Source organism: Polistes fuscatus, unplaced genomic scaffold, assembly GCF_010416935.1.
Source record: "Polistes fuscatus isolate 324 unplaced genomic scaffold, CU_Pfus_HIC Scaffold7, whole genome shotgun sequence".
Lineage (NCBI taxonomy): Eukaryota > Metazoa > Arthropoda > Insecta > Hymenoptera > Vespidae > Polistes > Polistes fuscatus.
Window position 1 is genome coordinate 1,954,045 of NW_025113151.1, and position 12,169 is coordinate 1,966,213.

The following is a 12,169-nucleotide window of genomic DNA, read 5'->3' on the forward strand; positions in this document are numbered from 1 at the left end:
TTTTTTTCAGAAATAGTAGATGCATTGCAAAGGCAAAAATGCAATGGAATGGCGATTGCGGTGACAATAGTGACGAAAGGCACTGTAAAGATCATATCTAATATTTATAACAAATAAAAGTATTTGCAATGAGAAAGAAACTGATGTGACTAGTATTACTTAATATTTGATATAAAATTAATGGATAGGTAATGTACATATAAAAAACGTCTTGTATAAAAATAGTATAGCAATTATGAACAGATAATGAATATTATTCTAAAATAAACGAATAATATTATGTACTTCACAATAAGTTTATTTGTAAATTTAATTTTCTTTTTTTATTCTTTTTTTTTTACATAAGATATTACTTAAATGATATTTGTCATTATTACATAACAAAATTGGGTATATTTGTTATTTGTATTTATCAGCCAAAAAAAAAAACCAGAATAAGGAGTTCATATATCTAAATCTTTTTTTTTTTTTAATAATTTTTAAAGATAACATATACATAATAATAATAATAATAATAAGTAATTATAATTTTTTTTTTATATATTTAATACTATCATTATTAATATTACTATTAACTAAGGAATAAACATTGATCAAATGTTTTATTCATATATGTAAGATTATTAATATTTGAAGCATATGACATTTTTTTTCCATCTTTTCTCTATTTTTTCAAATGCGAAACATTTGACAAAATAATTATATCCAAATATTTAAATATAAGCTTTTTTTTTTTTTTTTATTTTTTTTTTTTCTTTTTTCTTTTGTTCTTTTTTCTTCTTTTTTTTTCTTTTGTTAAATTATTATGCTTGATATAATTATTATATATATAATAATTGTATTATATATTATATCTATATATATATCTATAAGATATTGAGAATATGCACGTATTGTTGTTTACGGATGTTCCATGTTTGAAAGAATTTTATAAAAATTCGTCTGGTTCACGTGGTGCATCAAGGTCTCGATAATGTATGACAGGTCGGAAATCTCCTCCACCGCCACTGTAATAGTGAGTATTATTAGTTAAGTTCATCACAAATTTATACATCAATACAAATTTTGTATACCGTGTGACATAGGTAATTTTGTTGATAATTATTATACGCATACCATATTGTTGTATCGTATTTTTGAGAAACAAACGGAAATGGGTTTTAAAATAAAAAAAAAGTCACAAATAATTAGTAAACAAAAAGATTTTATTTAGTTATTCACACAATTTATAAGTTACAGCATCGATAGATCCTTGTACTAATTTATTTTAATCACTATAGAAAAAGAAATCATTTTAATATATGTATGCACATAGTTCATTTATTTTTTTTTCTTGTTTTTTTTTTTGCATTTTTGGATCTCGATGCATGTATCTTGTTTGATTGTTTTTAAATTAGAATAAATATAAATATGTATCGACAATTATGACAATGGACTAAAAGTCAACAGATTGAAAATATGAATTTTTGATTTATTTGATATTATGAAATAAATCATAAAATAAATTTTTAGAATTTGTTTGTTTTTTTACCACAATTATCGGTACACAACATATATATAAAAAAACATATATGTGCAGATTTAGTAACACATGGTACAGATAGATAGCAAATAGCAGTGAACATATTGTGTGTTTCTTTTGTTACTTTTTAAATTAAATTACTTTTATCTAAAATAAAAAATCTGTTTAGCTATATTCGATTCTATTTTACTTCTAAATTTTTCTTTTTTTCGCTAAATTCATAATAAAATAATCGAATAAAAATTCAAGAGAAAATGTCCACATTCTTCTGTTCCAAGTCACTATAATTAACAATAGTTCTTGACGTCGATATGGCTTCTTCGTCCCTGTAAACATTGTTTTGACTTTGTTCAAAAAAAAAGATCTAACTACGATGACTGTAATTTAATTATTACCCTGAATATACTATATTGTATATTTTATATATATATATATATTTATATTGTATAAAATATATTTAAATGGTTCATGTATTATTTTATCGAATATTTTCTACGTTTGTAGTAAAATGTTAACAACATATTAGATTTGAGAAGAAGGTATGTGTAAATGTTTTAAATTAGATAGTGACACTGAAACCAAACGCAGGCATGCGAAGATATTGAAAGTGAGAGAAGAAAAGTGCAGTTAGCAGGGAATGATAGAAAGAAAAATGATTTGAAATTATATAAGATGAATGAATTATCTTACCGTCCTCTGTTAAAACCACCACGACCAGGACGAGGCATACCAAATCCTCCACCAAATCCACCACCATAACTGGATCCGTAACCTCCTCTTCCTCCTCCATAACCGGCACCGTAACTTCCAAATCTGAAGATGAATAATTAAACATTTTTTTTTGTAGATTCACGTAGAGTAATAATGTATTGTTTTATTATTTTCTTAAATTATAGTTATCAGAATAAAAGCGTAATTATAATGATTTTACGTGCTACAACCATAAGGGTTAAACCCTTCACGTGGTCCTTCCCTAGGTGGTGCTTTATTACCAGGATGTTCTGGAAGCTGTGGTCGTTTAGGATCTTTCAAATAATTATAAATATTCAGCTTCAGTCATAACTTCGTTAACTTTCTCAGCGTGCTTGTTGAATATGTGTTTGCGAATAAAATCAGGCCCTTTAAATTTCTTCCCGCTTAAAGGACACAACCATTTGTCTTTAGCCAATTCCTGCGTGTTTGCTTGCACAAATTTTTCTACCTCACTGTATATCATTTAGTTAAGAAAAGTATTGATAGATAAATTTATATATTTATAAAATATTATAATATTTCAATTGCGTGGGTCGTTTCTTATTAACCCTTTCGTTACTAGCGAAATAATAAAAAGGATACGCATCAGCATTTTTAGCCCCGAGCTTGTCAAATTCTTCTGTTGAGAGGGAAGCAGCAGGTTGTAGAAAAGCAGACATTTTACTTTCAAAATTACGACAATACTCTTGTAATTCAGTACTAGTAATTTTAGCAGTAGGTGGAGAACCCCTAACGTGCATTATTCCACACCTATTAGGCATTTCATCTTCATTCGGATATTCACAATGATTGTAGTAATCAACCGAATGTACTACGCGTAAATACAATATTAATCTATCCAGTACCTAAAAATAAAGAAATTAATAAATTCATCCAATCGAATTTAATATGATTTGTAATAATTCATTTTGAAATAGTTTAAAAATTACTTTAATCAAGGATGGATCTCTTTCTATTGGACCATCTCCGTCTCCTCCTAATTGACCTTCTTCTTGGTCACCCGACATGCCTAACAATTCTTCTTCTTCTGCTGATGCTTCCTCTATCAAATAATCTGTTATATTTTTCAATACTGGATTTTTCGAGGACAATCCAAAAGCCTAAAAAACATATTAAATTGAATTTTATTTATAGTTTTATGATTAGAAGATAAGAAAATGGAATAATCACTTTGATAACTTACAGCTTGTTCAACTTCACTTTGAGACGTTGTCGTATTTTCTTTATTATCATCGTTTTGTTTGTTAGAATTTTCTTCTTTCTTTTCGTCTTTCCACAATCCAACACGATTATCTAAATTATGCACGATTTTAGCGCTAAGTTTAATATCGTGTCTGACTATTGTTTATGAGATGTTAATCCATTAACTGTACGAATACGACGCGACAAATCTCTGTTCACTATTGCACCTAATTCACAATCTCTCAACTATTGGAAATAAATAATATAATAATAAATTTATGCATTACAGTGATGAATAATGGAATAAGAAGAAATAGTGTTTTATACTAACTCGTATATTATTCAAACTCCAACAAATTTCTTTGATATTAACTTGTCTTTCAAACGAAACCCAACCACGTCGGAACCATCTTCTTTCCGGTTGCGGATCAGCTATTGCAACTCGTAAAAATCCAGGGAAACGTTTACACATCTAAGAAAATATTAAATTACAGTTGTAATTCGATCGAAGTGATTTATAATTAAAAAATAATATTATGCTATATTTTACCGCTTCGACTTCGGCTTTTGTAATAGTTGGTGCTAAATTTCTAAGAAATGCTACTTGTTTTGAAGCGCTCTTGGTTCCTTTTCTTTATCTTCACTTGCTAGATCAATAACAGTTTCCGGTTCAATTGTAGGCTTTTTAACTTCTGTTGAGTCTACTTGGTCCAGTTTTGCTTCTTCCTTTTCTTCTTTTTGCTATGTCTTCATATTGTCATTGTCATTGTCATTGTCATTTTCATTGTCATTGTCATTGTCATTGTCATTGTCATTAGTTTCTTCTATCTTTTCATTTGTGGCTGAATAATGACAATTTATAAAAATGATAATATAATATATAATATTAAATTTAATTAAATATTAATAAATAATATAATATATTTACATGTTGTATCAGCTTTAAGAGTATTCATCTTATTGCTCCCACTTCCGATGAGCTACTGGTAGTACTGCACTGCTACGACTGTTGCTACTGTTGTTTGGTTTTTTCTTTTTCTTGTATTAGTTTCTTCTAATTTATCATCTGTGATTAATTAAATTAATGACAATTAGTATGAAAACAAAAAAATGTAAATAAATTATATCAGTAACGGTGACATACTCGTTTCTTCAGATTTAGAATTTTCTTCCAATTTTCGTTTCTTCCGAAATTTCGTCCATCTTCTCCGGCTCGTTTACAGCATTTTCATTTCTTCTTCGGCATCCTTCATCTCCGTGTCAGCATTCTCTCCATTTTTACTTGATTTTTTCTACTACTGATTCTTCGTTTTTAACATTTTCACTAAAAGAAAATAAAGTTATAATGTAAAGAAACATATAATTTAATATAATTTTAAAATCAAATTAATAGTAATTCATACCTCTTTTCAGATTGTTGCTGTTGTTGTTCCGTTGCAGATTTAATTTTAGTTCAATTTTCTCCTTAATTCCAGTATCCTTAGGAATCATAATGTTTGACGGTTTTACATCTAAAATTTGTAAGTCCTCTTCCGTACCACCTTCTAATTTAATTACAACTGCATCTAAAAGACGTAACAATGCGTCCGCTTGTTCAGCATCTACAGAAACATTATCTACTTCTCCTGTTTGAAGCATATCTATAATACTTCAACGCGTTTCTAAAATAAATCATTGAAAAAAGAAAATTAGTATAAAATCGAAATAATTAACTTGTACTATAACAACGTGTGAGACTGTTATTTTTTTTTAATACCTTAAGAGCTGCAAGTTGCTCTTCTTTTCTCTTCAACGATTCTTCCGGGTGATATTTTATTTTGAACCTATCGAATAAACAAATGAAATTATCATTTTAATATATTATCTTATATTGAATATATCATTATTTATTTATAGATTTTTATTGTTTAATATAATTGTTGAAGTTGAAAGGCATTTAGTATTAAGATGTAGATATGTTTTTAACAAGTAGTCTAACAATAACAACTTAGCTTTGAATATCTTCTAACAGATACACACGATAGCGTTAATAATTTGATTATATATTACTATCATGTTGACAAATAATTATTATTTAATAAGAATTAATTTTAAAATAAAATATAAATTTACGTTCATAGGATTGTAGCCCAAAAGAGAAAATAGCATTTATCATCATTACATATATTACTGTTTCTAATTTAAAAATTGATAAGAGTACAAATAACTTGAAATAGATCATCAAGTATATGAAAAAAGTAGATTATTTTAAATATAAAAACACTTCAAACCATTTTCTATTCGTTTCCAGTCTTGGTCTAAAAATAATAATTACCATTTGAATATAAACTAAAATATGTATGATTTGGAATGAGTTATAAATACAAACTGCATATCAAGAATAATTTTTTTTGTTTTTTTTTGGTGTTTTTTTTTGGTTTCAGTTACAGAATAAAGCCTCACCTGTAGTGTCATATTTTTACTTGCATTCAGTATTCTCGTTGACACAGTGGCTATTTTCATATGACAGAGCATAGATTGAATAATTGTAAAAATGAATAAAGCGGGTTTAGAACGCGGCCTACGTGAGCAATGTTTTAGGGCTTTGCGCGCCCAGCTCACATCAAATGTTATTTATCCAACTACCTAATATAACAACAACACCTCGAGATTCTTCTTCGATGCGCGATACGCGAAATGGATAAAATGTTCGTACGAATAAAATAAACGGGCGAGATGACCTGTGCCCAAGGTATAAGGCGGATGGCGGCTGTGTATGCTGTAGGGATAGACAAAGTTGGTAATATTGTTTGAAAATTATCTATCACGTTACATCTGCAAATTATACATTATCATTCTAAACTAAATCCTTTACAAAGAGATATACCTTTTCTGCCCATTTTAAGTATCAATTTTATTATTTTATATATATATATATATACAAGATATCTGAAATTGTCCAGTTAAACGGTGTCAACATATTCTATGACTTTTTTCTCATTTACACGCATAAATACACTGACACAGTTTGGCTGAAACAATCGCAGACACCTTGTATAATATCGTTTCAAATTCTTCAAACAATTTCTGATTAGTATTTTTCTAATAAATAAAATTTTAAATAGAGTCAAATAAAATCCTACAATTCCTGTACATATATTTTCTTTTTATAATGATATATTCTATTTTGTAATATGTTACAGCCACTTTGGCTGAATTTGAGATAAATATTTCTATCACGCGTTTCACGAATACATCGCATTTTAATACAGACCTTTACTATGATATAATTAAATTTTACTAACTAAGAAATAATAATCTTTACAAATGATATTTTTCTTTTGTAATAACGAGTAATATAACATATTGTAGGATAATATACAACGTACCATTCTTCATCCTTGTGCGCTACAAAGAATTCATTGAGCTGCTGCCTTCGGAATTCCAGTTTGTACTCATTATAGCGTTTAATAGCCTCTTCGTCTGTAATAGTGTCTTCTTGTGTTCCAAGAAATGCTTTGAATGACATCATCGGTGGTTGAGTTTCAACATTCGAGTTGCTGAAATTTCCAGCCACCTCACGACTACAAAAGTACAATTTTCATTTAAAATTCATTCATTTCACTTATCCTGTATATCCTTAACACATTTTACCTTAATTTAGCTAAAAGTCTAGGAGTTAAACGACTTCGTTTTCGCATTATTATTACTATTATTATTATGTATCTTATTTAAATTGAATGCAATATAATTTAAGTTTCACATTAATTGCTATATTCTATGCAATATAAATATGTTTATGCTATGTTTTTAACAAATGGAGAAAAATAAACAAACCTGCTACTGTTACTATGATTCCCATAGTGATGGTTACCATGGTGAGGAGGTGGATAATGATCTGGACCCCAAGCACTTCCACCGCCACTAGCACTCCCACCACCTCCATAATAATCGTGAGCATATCTCGGTCTATCATCCCAATCAGCTCGCATTCTTTTAATAGGTGGTGCCATATCTTGAGATCGTGGTGGACTGTATCGATCACGTCCACCACCTCCACTACCACCACCACACCACCACCACGATATTCACGGTAATCAGGTCTTTGTCTAGGACGACTAGACCATTCCCTATAATAAATCAACATTTTAGATTTACTTTAATTCGAATTTCTCAATACGTTTAACAAAATTGTATTCGATGTTATCGAAGGAACTAATAACGCAGTATTACGTGTATTATTTCATTTGATTTAAGTTCTCACCTTAGATTAAAACAACGAAAGGTAGCAACATTAGGAACAGGGATATGCAAATAAGGAATAAAGGACTTCTGCATCGGTAATTATAAAATACAAAGGAGTAATTATATTGATTGAATTGTTTGATATCGTAAAGAGCTCAAATTCTATATATTTATTACCTTCGACTTGAAATTATTTTTCCTGAAAATGATTAATGCAATGTCCATGTTACGTTATACAAAGAACAAAAAAAATAAGGATTTTCTCTAGTTTTTCATTTACAGATGTAATTATATATGATCATATTTATTAACCATTCGAGTTCCAGGGGAACTTTAGAAAAATTGTATAGACAAATGGCAAGCGGTGCGACTAAGTATCAACTACATATTGCATTTCAATAATGTCGAACTTTACAATGAGAAATCTTAATAATGCTATCGTGTTGCTTCTGACTCAAATGGTTAAAATGTTAAGCATTCTATATTTTAATAAGAAGATATTTTTATATACCTATCAACCCAATCATCTCTTCTTCGGTCATCCCTACGCCCTTCACGAGAATATGATTCAGTTCTTTCACCTCTGAACTTATCACGCCTTTTTCTATCATATTCGTCATCTGAGTCTCCCATTTTTACTTCAGTATCTAGAAACACTTGCTATAACATAAAAATTGTTTTAATTAATAAAATGAAAATGTCGAAAGTTATAATTAAAGCAAATATTGCATACAATGATAGAGTTCTCAGAATTAAAAAAGATCTAAAAAAGGTTAAGTAGCAACCAATAGGGTGAACAATCAAAGTGTTTGAATAAATGAAAAATAAATTTAATAGAAATAAAAATATTTTAGCTTTTCTTATTTATATTTTTGATAACAAATTCAAGTAAAGGATTAAAGTAAAATTAAATAGTTAAGACAAAATACGTTTCTTTTTATAATAAATCAAAAATCACAGAAGTACCTTTCTTTATCAATAACAACAATATTAAAGTTAAGTTTCAATTTATATTCAATTTATGTAAAATGTTAATAATATTATTAAACAGTATCACTAGTATAATACACAAAATAATATTTACAATTTATGTCCTAATATATTACAATATGAAAAATAACTTCAACACTCACCTACCTCGAGACACGATCAAGAAAATTCATCATGGAGAACTGGAAAAGTCTGTAAAGCGCCCTTTACAGGAAGCGTGGAGTATTAAAAATAATTTCGTTTCTCAATCGATATTTTTTTTGACTTGATCGGTAACAGTTAAGAATATTACGCGTTATTCAAATGCGTTGAATTATATTACGAAAGTTTTGTGAATTTTTATGCATACGATAAATATTGAAAAATATCGACAGTCGGTAATTGCAGTTTTCTACCTATAAGACATCAACCGTCGGTAATAGTAAACTTCTAATTTATTTTACTCTACGTCAGTAACTTTATATTAACTTTATATGTAACATTACAGTATATTAACATATATATGTATATGTAATATAAAATTTTCTGTACGGAGGAGCCAACCCCTCCCCGCCCGCGGCAATGCTAACAATGCCTGATCCACAACTTTCTCTAAAATTGTATGAACATTTGCAGATCAATTTATAACTCGTAAAAAAAAAAAAAAAAAACGTAAAAATTTTTTTGACATCGCATGTCAGAGGAAAAAACAATCGTATAGAAATGAAACATCGTTATAGAAATCTTTAAAACAATTGACATAAGGCACTGTAGCCATCCTTAAAGAATTAAAATAAATTGAAACAAAACAATTGACATCTTTCATGCCAACTATGAAAGTATAAATTCCCATATTGTGTATTGATATGAAAAAATTCTTGTTATTTTAATTCTTTTAGGATGGTTACAGTGCTTTATGTCAATTGTTTTAAAAATATCTACAACGTGGTTTCTTTTCTATATGATTGTGTTTTCTGTGCAATGTGACAAAGTTTTTAGTGTATATTGTCTTTATTCTACACGTTATTTTTAAATATTAACAACGAACGTGCTACGGGTATACAAAACACTTATAAATTTAATTTTCTTTATATTATACCAATGCTATGTTACTTTATACTTTTTTAGGTTTCCAAACTTTGGTAGAATACAGCATGAATACACATACTCATTGTCAGTCTAATTGTGTTTACTTTTCTATCTAAATAATAATTGTGTTTACTTTTTTATATTGATATCAGTTGTGGTAAGTTTATCTCTTTTTTTTATAACATAAAGAAGAGAAATATAAAAAGTATGAGAAGGGGAAAGAGAAAAAGAGAGTGACATCTTATACAAATATCGTACATATACATATATAGACTCGTTCAGTTTGCTTGATACTTTACTAATACAATCTTACGATTTTCAGATTTGCAAGTATTTGAAGATTTGAAAAAGCACATCATCTATTAGGCTTTCTTATTGTTTTGTGTATCAAGTACATATATAAAAGAAGAACTTACAAGATTATAAAATGAATCCTGGCAATTTTTATGGTATTTAAATGAGCAAACACCTCAGCTTTCTTCTATCGTAATGGTAAACTTCAATAATTCACATTTTCCATTAGTATGTGGTTTATTAATTGTTTGAATATATTGTTGTATAATTGTTTAGAGAAATGTAATCTCATTTTTCATTTCCATATACGTGTACATTACGTATACATTAACAATTATTTTAATGCACTAATGCACTTTTCTTGTATTGCAGCTAAATTTTACCCTCGAAGTCACCACTGCGCAGGAGCATTAAAATAATTACATAAAAATGATAAAAATGCTTAAACCAGAACGTTATAATCTTAAAGATTATGTATTAGATGTATGACACCCTTTATACACATGCGTAACGTTTGGAAGGTCTTATAAACAACTTTCAATAAAAGTACTTTCATAGAGGACAACGTCTCATTTCAACGGTGGATTTCGAAGGAGACGGTACATAGATCATTTATTCCGATCTTTTAGACAACAATAGACATTCCTATCGATTATTTAACAATTATTTTAATATTCTAATGCAATCTCTTTATATTTCAGATTGTTTAAACACATATGTACTGGTTTAAACATTATGTACTTATTAACATATTTTGAATATAAAATAATTTTAATGTGATATTTTTCTAGATAAAAATTTTATTATCCAAAGTCATCATTGCACAGGGACGTTAAAACAAATGTATATTAGTTTAAACAATTGCATAAAAATTGAAGGGATGTTTAAATCAGAACGTTGCCATGTGATAAAGTTTTTAGTGTATATTGTCTTTATTTTACTCGTTTTTTTTTAAATATTAACAAGAAACGTATACACCTAATAGAAAAATAAATTAGATAAGAATAATTATTAATTGGATTAATAATTAGATAATTATAATTGATAATAAAATTGATATTTAATTAATGTAATAAATAAATTATGTATGTTCTTCTGTGCGGTGTAATAAGGTTTATAGTGCATATTGTCTTTATTCTTTTCGTTATTTTTTAAATATTAACAAGATACGTGTACGTTAAATATAGTAAAATAGATAAATTTTTTATTTATTTAATAAATAAATTATCATATCTAGCTTGACTAGCGTGGTCATGAAGAAAGCAGAGTTACGTACGTGTGACGGGTCAAGCTTGTTGCGTGAAATACATTTCTATATGGTAATTAGGAATTTCTGATTGGTCATTTACTTCTGAAATAATTATCAGCCAATCAGGGCTCTTTGCTGATCATTCTTCTTTCTTTTCGCGGCGTCGGTGCTGGAGATCGCACGGATACTACATCGTCCCGTTAATTTCAGGTAATTGAAAAGTATTTTACACCTTTCTATTATATATCAAACGATAGCTATAAGCAAGATTTTTATACGTGAGTGTTTTCCAAACGAAATATTAAAAAGTTCGAAAGGTATCTGTGAAAATATAATCATCGGTATATGTCGGTTTCGCCCCAAACCTAACCAATGTTACTTAATAATATTATTTTCTAATTTCGAGTTTTTTTTCACAATATCGATACTTATTACCATCTCTAATGATGTTCTAATTAATTATTTTTCCTAATTATGTCTTCAAAGATCGTTAAATATGATTTTTATCACATTCACACGCACATGCATATATACATATGTATAGGTAGCTCGTACACATACACTTATGTATTTGATTTTCTTTATATTATACTAATGTAATCTTTATTTTCCTTTTTTAGGTACCGAGCATTAGGAGAGTCCAGCAGGAATACATATACTCAGTCTATCAGTTGTGTTTACTCTTTTTTTTATCTTCATATTCATTGAGGTAAGCGTTATTCTTTTTTTAAGCCATATAGAAATGTATAGAAAGACTGAGAAAGAGAGAGAGAGAGAGAGAGAGAGAAAGAAAACAAAACATTCACCTACAAGCTACTATGAATGTGTATGTATATTTGTAGGAAATACTCGAGGTGAAAACAAAAGAAAGACAGCCGAAAAGAAAA

General features: G+C 28.2%; 1 pseudogene; it reads right to left on the minus strand.

Annotated features, from left to right (window-relative positions):
• Positions 1-886: 886 nt before the first annotated feature.
• On the minus strand, positions 887-8,839 carry LOC122524221 (annotated as a pseudogene).
• Positions 8,840-12,169: the final 3,330 nt, after the last annotated feature.